Source organism: Pseudorca crassidens, chromosome 7 (genome assembly GCF_039906515.1).
Source record: "Pseudorca crassidens isolate mPseCra1 chromosome 7, mPseCra1.hap1, whole genome shotgun sequence".
NCBI classification, from domain to species: Eukaryota; Metazoa; Chordata; class Mammalia; order Artiodactyla; family Delphinidae; genus Pseudorca; species Pseudorca crassidens.
The window spans coordinates 56,662,709-56,675,781 of NC_090302.1; the positions used below are offsets into that span (position 1 = coordinate 56,662,709).

Sequence of the window (13,073 nt, forward strand, 5' to 3'; positions counted from 1 at the left end):
TCCTCTGGCATTGGCCATATCGCTGCATGAAGGGTGGAGAATACCTTCCAGTTTCAGCTACTTGAATTTGTTCTACCACTTTTTACGGAAATAAGGAATTCCCACATTTATGCTATATGTTGTTTTAACTTTGCTATAAAATGATAGATTATGAAAAAAAAGGTGATTACAGCTTAACATGTTCGGAAGTGTCAAGAATGTCCCAAAGCTAAACAATTTTATATTACTCTTAAACTTCTTTCTAAAGACTTCAAGTTTTTTTTACATAAATATTTCAGTTTGTATCTAGAAGATACAGACTTTCAGAAAGCATAATGTTGTCACAATATGTTGTCACACGTGTAAAACAATTTTTTAACTAATTACATCATCAAATCTAGTAAATATTTGTTCGAATTTCCATTGTTTCAAATGTCATACATGGATATTTAAGTTTGTTTGAATCAGGATCCAAATAAGGACTTTACATTGTTACTAATTGCTATCTCGTAAGTATCTTTAATCTGTGTATATCCCCTTAATCTTTTTTTTTCCCTTTGCCTTTTACAGTTTGCATTTTGAAATGTTCTGGAGCCTTTCAAACAGAATAGATTTTGCCAATTATAACCATGTGGTATAGTTTAACCTGTTTCTCTTTATTTTCTATAAATTGGTAGTTAGAATTCAAGACTGACCAAATTCAGGCTTGAATTGGGTGGGGGGGGGCGGCGGCAAGACTTCCTCATAAGTGGTGTGGTCATCCTTCAGGAGGGTGGTACATAATGTCTTGCTGTCTCTTGGGCATAAGTTTGAAAGCTGAGGGTTTTACTGGATTCTATTACATTTAGTAAGTTATACTGATTGCTGAGCACTCAGCCACTTTCATAAGGGTAGGAGTTTTCTTTTTTCTAGTTAGAGTAGGCAGATCCTCTAGTTTTAGAACTCACTTCTAAATAATATGGTTCATTCAACAAATATGTGCATGCTAGTATGTTTAAGGGTATTAGGTAATCTTTTGGCAGCTGGCAATCAAAAACACCCTTAGCTGTCTTACAACCCTGCTGTGACAGTTTGGCTAACATAAAGGGGCCCTGTCTATATAAAGCTTAAAGCTTTGGATCTCAGTATAGATCCTACTTATAAGAGCTGGGGATCTGCTCTGACTTGCCCACTGTCTATTTCTCTTTGCGCACCAGGGACGAAACCTTTCCCCGTTCTTCTTCAGGACACCCTGAAGATAGAGCTCATTACTGCCTACCTGTCTGATTTGTCTGTCTTAATTTGAGGAAATAACTTGGTGGCCCACTCAGCAACAGCTCACAGTAAGAAGAGTTATCCTTACTTGTCCGCTGACTAGTCCCCACACCAGACCTTTAAATCTCTGAAAGAACTGATATTTAGTAACCTGGGTTAATCAGACGCTACACAGGAAAAAAAAAAAAAGATTAAACACCAGTCACTGGACACAAGGAATCAAGAGCCAGCTAGAGGGACCAAGCAGGCCGACCAAATGATGTATTGAAAAAAATGAATGAAAGAATAAGAGTTTTACGACTATATCCTCAAGTATGAAATTGCATAGTATTGATAGAGTAAGAACAAGCTGCTGTGCAAAGAGTAATTTGAGATTAAAATTCTTTGAAATAAACATGACTGTGAAAACAAAATGCAACAGACAAAACAGAATGGACACTGCCAGAATTTGAATGTATTGCTGAGTAATCCATTATATGAGTATCCTGCAATCTGTCTATGCACCTCCTGATGTATAGGTTGTTTCCAGGATTTCGCTATTATAAGGCAAGCTGCTGCAAACCTTTGTCTTTCGAAAATAGTTTGACATTTCTTATAAAATTAATTACATGCTTAACATACAACCCATCAATTTCATTAATATTTATTCAGGAAGAATGAAGACCTATTTCTAAAGCAGTTTGTACCGTTTTACACTGCCAGCAGTGTATGAGAGTTCAGGTTGCCACAATCTCACTAACACTTCATTTTGTTCTTTCATTATAACCATTCTGGACAGAGGGGGCGTGTAGTCTCTGTAGGAGACAAGAGTGGGTTGAAAATTTAGTGACCAGAACGACTGTAGTAGTCATTTTTACTTTTCACCAGGTATTTCTGGCTCAAGTGCACGTGTTAGGATTATACATCCCAACCTCCTTGTGCTTGGCCAGGGCCACGTGACCAGCTGGTCAGTTAGTTGTATCAAATGCTATGTGTCACTTCCGAGCAGAGCATTTCATTGCCCTCCAGAGTTTTCTTTCCCCTTCCATGGAGACCAGTAGCATCTAAATAGAGCTTTTCTATCAGAGTGGGGTCCCCAGCCAACTTGTGATGTACATGCAACGTGAGTGTGAAGTAAATTTTAAGAGCATAAGGTTTTTGAGTCGCTAATACATGACCCAGCCTTTCCTGACCGATAGCATTCCTAAATTCCTCAGCCTACCAGTAGACGTGAAATTGAATTTAATTGATCTTTTTAATACTTTGGCACTAGAACGTCTGCTGTTTTAAAACTGAATTCTTTACTATCCAAATTGATTGACAAAGCTATTGATAAATTGGTTGGTGGCATGGTAGGCAACCTCCAAGATGGTCCCCAGTGATCGCTACCTCCTGGGCTTCATGCCCTGTTGTAATCTACTCTCTGTGAGTGTGGGCTGGAATGCTTTTATTCAACTCATGTAACGTAGTGAATAGAAGTGATGGGATGTCACTTCCAAAGTTAGATACTGTGGCTTCCACTTGGGCACCCTCTCTTGCTCAAGAGAGGCTCATGTGGCAAGAAACTGATGTCTCCACCCAACAGCCAGTAAGATCCTGAAGCCAGAGGAGGTGAGTATGGAACTGGATTCTCCCCTGGTTAAGGCTTGAGCCTCCATGCTTTCTGTTAAGAAGTATCCTATTGGGCTTCCCTGGTGGCGCAGTGGTTAAGAATCCGCCTGCCAATGCAGGAGAGAGCGGTTCAAGCCTTGGTCCGGGAAGATCCCACATGCCGCAGAGCAGCTAAGCCCGTGCGCCACAACTACTGAGCCTGCATTCCACAACTACGGAAGCCCATGTGCCTAGAGCCCATGCTCTGCAACAAGAGAAGCCACCTCAATGAGAAGCCCGCACACCACAACGAAGAGTAGCCCCCGCTCACCGCAACTAGAGAAAGCCTGCACTCAGCAATGAAGATCCAGTGCAGCCAAAAATAACTAAAAATTAAAAAAAACAACAACTGTTATTCACATTGTTCTTCCCCTATGGGTAATGTGGTGTTTTTCTCTAGCCTCTTTCAAGATTTTTTTTTGTCTTTAATTTTCAATTATGATGTGACTAAGCATGAGTTTCTTTAGATCTGTCTTGTTTTGGGTTCATTCAGCTTCTTGAGTCTAGATTATATCTTTTGTCAAATTTGGAAACTTTGCAGCCATTTTTTCTTCAAATGTGATTTCAGCCCTGTACTTTTTCTTCTCTCCTTCAGAACTTTAATGCCATGAATGTTCGTTTTGTTGTTGTCCCACAAGTCTCTGAGATTCTGTTCATTTTTACTCACTTTATAGTCTCTATTGTTCAGATTAGATTAATTCTTAGTGATCTGCAGGTCCACTGATAATTTCGTCTGCCATCTATATTCTGCTTCTGAGCCCATCGGGTAAGTTTTTTCTATTTTGGTTATTGTATGTTTCAGTTCTAAAATTTGTTTGGGTCTTCCACATATCTCTTACTCAAGTTTATATGATGAGTAATTTTGTACTGGATCCTGGACATTTTGAGTAATATGAGAATCTTATTCCTATTTAAATCTTCTATTTTATAAGGCCAACTGTTTAGGTTCAGCGGGGTTCAGGCCCACTTTTGTGGTTCAGTGTCAATTTTCAAAGCCTCTGCGTTGCTATTCTGGTTCACCTCCACTTGGATGCTACCCAGAAACCAATCTGAAACCTCAGCAGTAGTCCACCCATAGTTCACTTTGCCATGTTGATTATGGTCAGTTTCATGCATGGTCTGCTTGAGGGTCTGCCCAAGACTTCATTAATAGATTTAAAGGAACCCTTTCTCCAGCTTCTTTCTCTCTGTAATCCTCCCTCAACCTCTAGTTGGGATGGTTAAGATGCTGCCTCTTTGCAGCTGGTCACTCAGTACAGGGCAGGGATGGTCCACAGGGCTCCTCCCCACAGTCTTGGCCACATCTAGTGAGTATGGGGATGGGTGTTCACTTGGAATGGGGCAGGTATAATCAAATGGATTTTTTCATACAGGTCACCCTTTTCCCATCCTTTGGCTTATGAGAGCAGGCTTTTTGTTTTCTTCATCTGTACCCATTGATGTTTTCAGGTTTTAGGTTTTTCTTGCACCCAAACCAGGAAAGTAAAAAGGTGGCAAAAGAAAAAACCCAGGAAACTTCCAGGTCATTCCTCAAGTTCCAAAGTGCCTACCCAGGCTACCACCTTTTTTCCACCTTTCAGAGCCTTTTGATAGTTGCTTTATATATTTTGTCCAGGGTTTTTGGTTATATTTAGTAGCAGGAATGAGATGAAATGTATTTACTCCATCTTGTGTGGTACTCAGAGTCCTCCAAGTAGCCTTTCAAAAATGGATAAAATACTATAAACAAAGCAGACATACTTTCATCAGTCACCCTGCCCATTCCCCTCCCCCTCCCAAGAAATTATGAGTTCAGTGTTGCCTTTTCTGTTTATACTTAGGTATTCATAAACAAAATATAGTATTTCAAATGTTAAAATCTGCGAATTTTATTTCATTGGACTTTATGCTTTAAGATAGTCTTCTCTTTTAATAGGTAAACTTAGTCTCTTTATGTGTGTTTTACTGGAATGTTTATTCCTATCATTGCAGTTTGTTTATTGTTACGGAGGAGGCAGGAGTAATTCTTACTTTTCCTCCATATTCTCATAATTGAAGAGGATTTGATCCTCGCCGCCCCACCCCTGCCACACACACACACTGGACTGAAAGGTAATGTTTCTATCATTTTGTGATCATCCTTAATCTTTCAACTTACTACACTTTAGAGCATATTGATATGATTGGTATTTATAAAATGGTCAGTAGCTCAGTTGTTTTCTGAATAAAACAAATATATTTTTGTTTCCCTTCAGATTACCTTTTCTGACCTATTAATGTTTACTATTCGTTATAACTTATTTTTTAAAACTCGTTATTTTAAATATGACTTGCTGTTTTACTTGACAGGTTTTGTCTGTTTACTCACTGTTTCTTGTTGAATACTTCAAGATGTTTTTTTACAGTAGACTTTTCAGTGAAAGTCTACAAACAGTAAATTTTCTCAGTCTTTGTGGGTCTGAAAATGTTTTTTTCCCCACTGATTTTAGAAAGATAAATTGGCTGGGTTTAGAATTCTAGGTTGCTAGTTATTCTTTCTGTAGCATTCTGTAGGTATTCCATTGTGTTCTGGCATCTTTTATTGCTGAAAAAAGTTGGATGTCATTTTGATTATTTCTTTGAAGGATATATGTTTTTCCCCCCCAATGACTTTGGAGTTTCACTAAAATCTATCTAGGTGTGGATTAATTGCTGTTTGCTTTGCTTTGGGATTCATTGTACTCCTTTAAATTGAAAATGCAGTTCTGGAATTAAAAATTTTTCTTTTAAAAATAATTGTTCCATTTTTTTCTATCTCCTTCTTAACCTCCTAGAAGTTTGCAGCAGTCTACCCTCCATACCTTAGTATCTGTTACATCTTTCATCTCTTTACCCACTCTGTGCTATGGTCTAAGTGATTTCCTTATATCTTCCAATTCACTGAATTTTCTCTTTGAGTCTAGCCCACTTTTTAACTGAACCAGTTGTTAATTTTGTTGAATGGGACTCTTTCACGATGCAACTAGTACAAATTTGGCTTCTGCATTCACATGTAGCAAAGATTCTTGTTAGTGACTTTGTTTCCACCCGTGGCCTGGGAGGGAAAGTTTGTTTTCCTGCTGTGACCCTGAGCTAGAAATACCAGTTTTTCAGTCCTGGTATTGGAACAGAACTTTCCCAATTCTAAGCATACCCCATTCCTGCTTCTTACTATACATTATAACTGCAGCCTCGATTCCTAACATCTCTTCCCTGGCATCTTTGGAATCCCAATTCCTAAGACACATATCCAGTCCAGCCGCCTCCATGGGCCTCGTAGTGTCAGGTCCTTTGGGTTCCCTCTTCATTTCTGCCAAGTGGAGATTTCCTTTTCTTCCTTGAGAACCTATGTGTGTTTTTTAATGGGGGGAAGAGAAGTATTTCACTGGCATATCTATGTCTTTGGAGCAGGGATAGCAACAGTTCCCGTATATGTTCATTCTGTGTCCAAAAAGAATTGAGTACCGTTGGTATGTTTCATACCAGCTTACTACTCGCACACCCTGTGAGGTAAATGCCATCATCTCCATTTTACTGGAGATAAGAGAGTTACTCATCCTAAGTCACAGACGGTAGTCAGGAGCAGATTTAGAATTTAAGCTCAAGGCTGTGTTACTTTCCACTACTTTTTCTGCTTCACTATGTTGTTTGATTATTTACTCCAGTATTTTCGTATTACATCCTTTTGCTCTTTGAAAACCAGGTTTGGACACGATTTTAAAGAGAACCGGTGTGTAACCTGACTGAATTTCATCTGAAAATGTCTGAGTGGTTGTTGCATGGCACCTATTTCTTTTTAGAGACTCTTCTCGTTTGCATACCGTAAAAACCATGGGCTTCATTCCTAAATGCAACCAGTTTCTGGGAAATAATGAAGTTGCTTAAGGATGATACTGAGCCTGCTTAACTGGCTCCTTTCAGCCTCTCGTCCCCAAACTGCCTCTTGCTCAGGAGCATTAGACCTCAGACTGACAGCACTGGTGTGAATGGCAGATGCTGTCCCAGGCTAAAGGCTGTCTTTCTGACAAAATGCAGAAATAGTGCTGACTCTGCTCTCTACCCCCCGACTCCCCCCACCCCACCCCCAGCCAACATGGCTGGCACCACACACTATACTCACTCCTTTGCTATTTGCAAGTTTATGTAACAGCCTACCCAACTGTCTCCTTCCATGGAAAGTATTTTCTTCATTGTCTTTTGGAATGCATTGAAGCTGCTTCTCTTAACCAATAAAAACATCTAGTTCTTCTATTTTGGGGAACTTTAATATTCCTATGCAGTTCATGTTGGATAAAATGTCTTGAATGCAAGCAAGTTATCTTTTTCCATTCTTTATGCCAGACTTTTAAGAAAGAATCTGTTTGTAATCTAATTGTACTTTGGCTGCTTCCTACTGCAGTGAGTAGCAATTTTGGATCAAGTTCCCAGTGGCAGCACTGTTGGGGGAAATTCTGCATTTTTTTAGGATGACTGATATTACTCCTGGTGCTGTTGGATTCCACCCTGTTTCTGGGAATTTATAACTTCGGCTGTTACTTAAAGCACTTAAATCTTGTGAATCTCACCAAGTTTTTTGTTGTATTTTTTTCAAATGATCTTCAGAAGTGCTTTTGTAGGAAATTGAAAATGTCATACCCCAAACTCTACAAACGCTTTTACTACTGCTTTTACAGGGCAATAGACAGATCAAAATCACACTAAAATTCTCTTGCATTGGTTCTGAAAACCCTAGACCTCTATAAGAGATCCAGACCCCCAGAGAGTCATGGAGGTCCATTTAAAAAAGATAATTTGGGGCTTCCCTGGTGGCGCAGTGGTTGAGAGTCCACCTGCCAATGCAGCGGACGCGGGTTCGTGCCCCGGTCCGGGAAGATCCCACATGCTGCGGAGCGGCTGGGCCCGTGAGCCATGGCCGCTGAGCCTGCGCGTCTGGAGCCTGTGCTCCGCGACGGGAGAGGCCACAACAGTGAGAGGCCCGCATACCACAAAATAATAATAATAATAATTTGTAGTTGATTTTTTTCAACCTTCCACTGTCCATTGATTCTCTTGAATTCAGGAGAAATTACAGGCAATCTCCAACCTGCATTTCAGAACTTAATTTGTCGAAGAATGATGGCCATAATCTATGACTTAATGTAGGTTGAAAATGAAATCTCTTATATGAATTTGTACAAATATTTCCTGTAGGAACAATGATACAGAGGAAAGAGGTAGATTTCCAGGTTAGCCTGCAAAAGCCTCTTAAACCCTAATTGAGCAGCACTGCTTTTACGGAAAAGGTATCCAGTAACCCTTCCCAGTTCCAGGCACCAGAGACTGCCCCCTCCCCTAGATAGACTACATGTTCCAAAACAAACTTCGGGATGGGTGATCTGACAGCAGAGATTGTAGCTTCTTTAATATCAGGGACTTGTTCCCCATCCTGAGGAAGTTATATATATGAGAGGTGGGGAGAAGACATGGGAAAAGCTCCAGATGGACAATGTGTACGAAGGCTGGGAAGTTAGTTGGCAAGGTAAAGCTACAGCTGGGAGGCCCCCCGGAACAGGGAGGGCTAGGGGAGGGGGGAAGGGGGAGATCAAGTAGTCAATGAAGCAAGCGATAAGAATTACATATGAACAGGAGAAGCAAGAAAGAGGAAAAAGAACATATACACTCACCCGCACAGACCACACATCTTGGTTAGTCATACACAGCAGGGTCCCTGCCTGCTTCTGTGGCCAGTAATAAGCAGGCGGGTCCTCCAGCCCCTCAGGCTCCCTTCCTGGGAGGTTTCCACCAGCCCTGTCCTCAGGGCTTTGCTGCTCTCTGGACTCAGTTTTCAACTTCACAGACATCCTAACCCCGAGGTAGTCACCCCCCTGCCTCTTACTTCCTTACCTCTGGCCTCAGGTTTGGATCCTGTATGGTTCCCTCAGTTCAGAACTCTTGCCGCCTAGTTGGTTTCTAAGAAAGACTTCCTTGTCCTTCCTCTTCTCTCAGCGTCCTTCCCTCCCACACACATTTCCCTCCTAATCATGGGGTCCTCCCTCTACCCCTGTATTGAGAGACCTTCCCACTCCGCTATGTCTGGTGCCCCCCCCTCCCAGCCTCTTTCTCATCCAGGGAACTTGGACCCTAGGTCTCTTGGTCCACTCGCCACCCACCCTCCACACAACACTGCTTCTCTCCTCTTCCTCCACCTTCTGCTTACTGCTGGCCTCCCTCCCTCCCAAGCTTGGGCTTCCTCCTGCCCTCCACCCTCTCCTTTTGTCAGACCCTGTGCTCTCAAGTCAACTTTTTAACCATCCCCCTTCCCCATTCTCTTGATTTCTCTCCTCTTCCTAATTTGAGGGAGTTCTCTCCTGCCTCCTTAATTCGGCCAATTGTTCATGCTCTTGACTCCCTTCTCTTCCTTCTCCCCCTGGAGAACTTTCTCCCACCTCCCCTACCCCCCCATCTGGCTTTTCTTTCCCCCCAATATTTCTTTCATCTGCCGTGTCACTGAGGTAATGATGTTCCTTCCTCTTCCACATCTGGATCCTTCTCCCCATCCTACCACAGACCCCTACCACCGCCTCCCCCATTTCCTTGCTGTTCCTAACCTGCATCTTTTCCCCACTTTCAGTTCTCTTCCCTCCCTCCTTCCCCAATTACAAATCCTGCCCTCCCTTCCTGACCCAAGGACCGCTTCCCCTCCCCAATACCTTTTCTCCTTTTCCCTCAAAGCCCTCCATCCTGTGCTGGGGTCCCTTTTTTCCTCTCTGGACCCTATTTTCATTCCCTATGATCTCGACTCTAGGCTCAAACCCCTCCTCCCCCTTCTTGACTCCAGAAAGATTCGGACACCTTTCTTTGACCCCAGCGTTTATTCCTCATCTTCTTTCTTCCCTATTTCCCAGGGATTCTTAAAACCCTTTACATATGAGATTGAAAATAACCAAATGCTAAATAAATAAGATGGAGAATACAGATACTAAGGCCTTCGAATATGCTTCTTCCTCTTCCTGAACACCCCCTTCGCCCCTTCTCCACATCTAGTCATGGCTGGCTTCTTTTTGTTCAGATTTTAGCCTGAAAGTCACCTTGTAAGAGAATCATTCCCTGGTCACCTAATATAAAGGATTCCCAAACACCACCCACCCACAGGCCATATTGGTTTTTGTTTTCTAAAGAACATTTAATACTGTGAAGTCTTGATGTGTTTGTCCATCTAGAATTGATGTCCCATGAAAGAGGACTTAACTTTCTTGTTCATCTTGTATCTCTGTCATTTAGAATGGTGCCTGGTACATAATGGCTCAGTCAGTTTGCTGAATAAGTTAGTGATTTCTAGGTACCAGACACTATGCCAAGTGCTCACTCTATCTTGTTTAATCCTTACAACAAGGCTGACTGAAGTAAGTACTTTTATTATTGCTATTTTATACCTTAAGTAACTGAAGTGCAGGAAGGATAAGTGAATTTGCCTGTTGTCTCAAAACAGCTGGTATATCTGAGAATTTAATCCAGATCCGTATGAAGTCACAGCTCATGTTCCTCCCACTTTCTCTGGTGGTCCAGAGGAAAAGGGCCCTTAGGAATGGAAAGGGAAAGAAGATGGATCTGAATGCAAGGTAAGTCAAACTGGAGTCAGGACTCCTGTGCTGGTACAGGGAGTGCAGGATGTATAGAATAGGACATTAGATCCTATGTGAAGATGAGGATAATAACAGGAGCTAACACTAAGGAGCACTTACTTTGTGCCAGGTTCCAAACAATATATCGAATTCACTCTCACCTAGGAGTGGTAATGTCATCTTACAGATAAGGCGACTGAGGCTCAGAGATGCTAATTATCTTCTCTGAGGCCATACAGGTACATATAGGGGAGCTGGGATACCACCCCAGGCAGTCTGACTACAAAGCAAGTACTCTGGTTGCTATCCTGCACTACACCCAGCAGGAAAATAAACAGACTTATGAGAGTAGTATGCTCTGTGTTGGGCACCAACTCCTGCTTCCTGGATTCTTGTCTTCTGGACATTCTGGAATGACCTCAGCTGATGGAACACTCCTGCCTCCTGGCTTACCTCTTACTGCTCTCCACAGAGGAGGTGATTGACGATGATCACCACGTTACTCCACTAGCACTGGGGAAGCCCCCCCCCCACTTTTTATCTCCTCCCTTCACCTGGGATCAGCACAGGGCGGCAATTCTGGATTAGCGTATCTGCTCTACAGACTCAAGCTTTTTTCTTGAGTGGGGTGTCCCCGGGCTCAGATTGCTGAAGCATGGGGGTAAAAATGGAGAAGCAAGCCCTTCCAGCTAGAGATCTAAAACCACAGTCTCCAATTGGCTTCTTATTGATAATAAAGCTGATTTGTTTTCCAAATGGCAGGAGCGAGCCTAGCAGGCCAGACAGGCGGAAGCACAGGTGGCATCGGCTCTAGGACAGTCTGCTCCGGTCATAGAGGGATTTTCCTCTCAAAATGGTAAGATTTGCATAAAAGATGCAAGGTTGACTAAGTCCAGCCTCTTCCTCACCCCTACCTGCCTCCCCAGACCCATCCCTTAAAGGCTTAGAGTTCTGGAAATGTCTCTGAAATGTGAACAAAGAAAGCTGAGAGGCAACAAAACCTGGGACTTGTTAGAAATGCAAATTCTCTGGCCCTGCCCCAGAGGTACTGAATCAGAAATGCATCAGGGCTCAGCATTCTGTTGTCTATAAGCCCTTCTGGTGATCTAGACACACTAAGGTTTGAAAACCACTGCCCTAGGTAACATCCCTAACCCTGGCTGATGTCTGAGCCAAATGTTATGTCCCAGAGCCCTGCAAACCTCTCAAAGTGCTAACATCTCAACTTCCAAACTGCTTGTCCCAGATGGCTTCTTGCACCCAAAACTGGCACCTGCCTCCTTTATTTGCATGAAAGGCACCAGTTTGGTCATTGGAAAACACGTTCCCTATATGTATCTAGAGGGTTCATGATTTTTTTTTTAATTATTATTATTTATTTATTTTTGGCTGCGTCGGGTCTTCATTGCTGCGCGTGGGCTTTCTCTAGTTGCAGCGAGCGGGGGCTACTCTTCGTTGCGGTGCGCAGGCTTCCCAGTGCGGTGGCTTCTCTTGTTGCGCCGGCTTCTCTTGTTGCGCCGCACGGGTTCTAGGTGTGTGGGCTCAGTAGTTGTGGCTCGCAGGCTTCAGTAGTTGTGGCTCGCGGGCTCTAGAGCACAGGCTCAGTAGTTGTGGCGCACAGTCTTACTTGCTCCGCGGCATGTGGGATCTTACCGGACCAGGGCTCAAACCCGTGTCCCCTGCATTGGCAGGTGGATTCTTAACCACTGCACCACCAGGGAAATCCTTCATGGCGTTTTCAGACTGAGCTGGGGCCCTTCCCCTCTATGACACACAGCTACAAGGCGAGGGTTGTTCCAGGAGTGGCCTGTGGCCTGTCCCAGGGCTGTGAGAAGGCCAAGGGGATGCCCGATTCACAGGATGTATGTGTGTGTCTACATCAGACTCCTCATCTTCAAAAGTGCTCAAAAGGTATATTCTCCATAACATTTTGTAGGTACTTAATGCCCCTGAATTGAATAATTTAAAATGGTTAAAATGGTAAATTTTATCACAAGGTGGGGGTGAGGGGGAACTATACAAAGCCTGTCCAGAGGCGTGTCTCCCAGGCCTGGCATTTTGTACTTAGCTTTAATAGAACCCTCACAGCATGCACTGGGAATACTGGTTTCCATGGCAGTGTCCCTCTTTGAGATCAAGGATTATTCCTTCATTCATTCAATTTATATTTGTTTGTTGAACACATACAATGTGGAAGACCCCAGCTCAGCACTGGGAATCCAATGATGAATGAGATATGGTCCCTGCTCTCAGAAAACTTAGTCTAATGAGGTAGACAAAAATCAAGTAAACAGAATAATTACTAACTGTGCAAAGAGTGTAGGATAACAAACTGAGTGCCAAGCGAGAAAAAGAGAGATCCCATTTCATGGAGACGTGCAGAAGACCTCCTGAAGAGATGCTGGAACATGAAGAACAAACGGGAGCCAGCAAAGCAAAGGTGACAGGGACAAGTGCTCCAGGTGGACGATACTACACGGGCAAAGACCCGGAGCAGGGAAAGATGGCACAAGCCTCAGGTGAACGCATGAGTGACTTAATAGTGAAGACAGACAGTTTACTTCAACTCTCTTAATCACCTGCTTTTGCCCCTAACATATTCCAAGGCAAGCA

The 13,073-nt window shown here is 42.9% G+C and overlaps 1 protein-coding gene across 1 annotated transcript in view; it reads left to right on the forward strand.

Annotated features, from left to right (window-relative positions):
- Positions 1–13,073, forward strand: part of UHRF2 (ubiquitin like with PHD and ring finger domains 2) — a 93,713-nt gene that overhangs the window by 79,062 nt on the left and 1,578 nt on the right. The window lies entirely within an intron of this gene.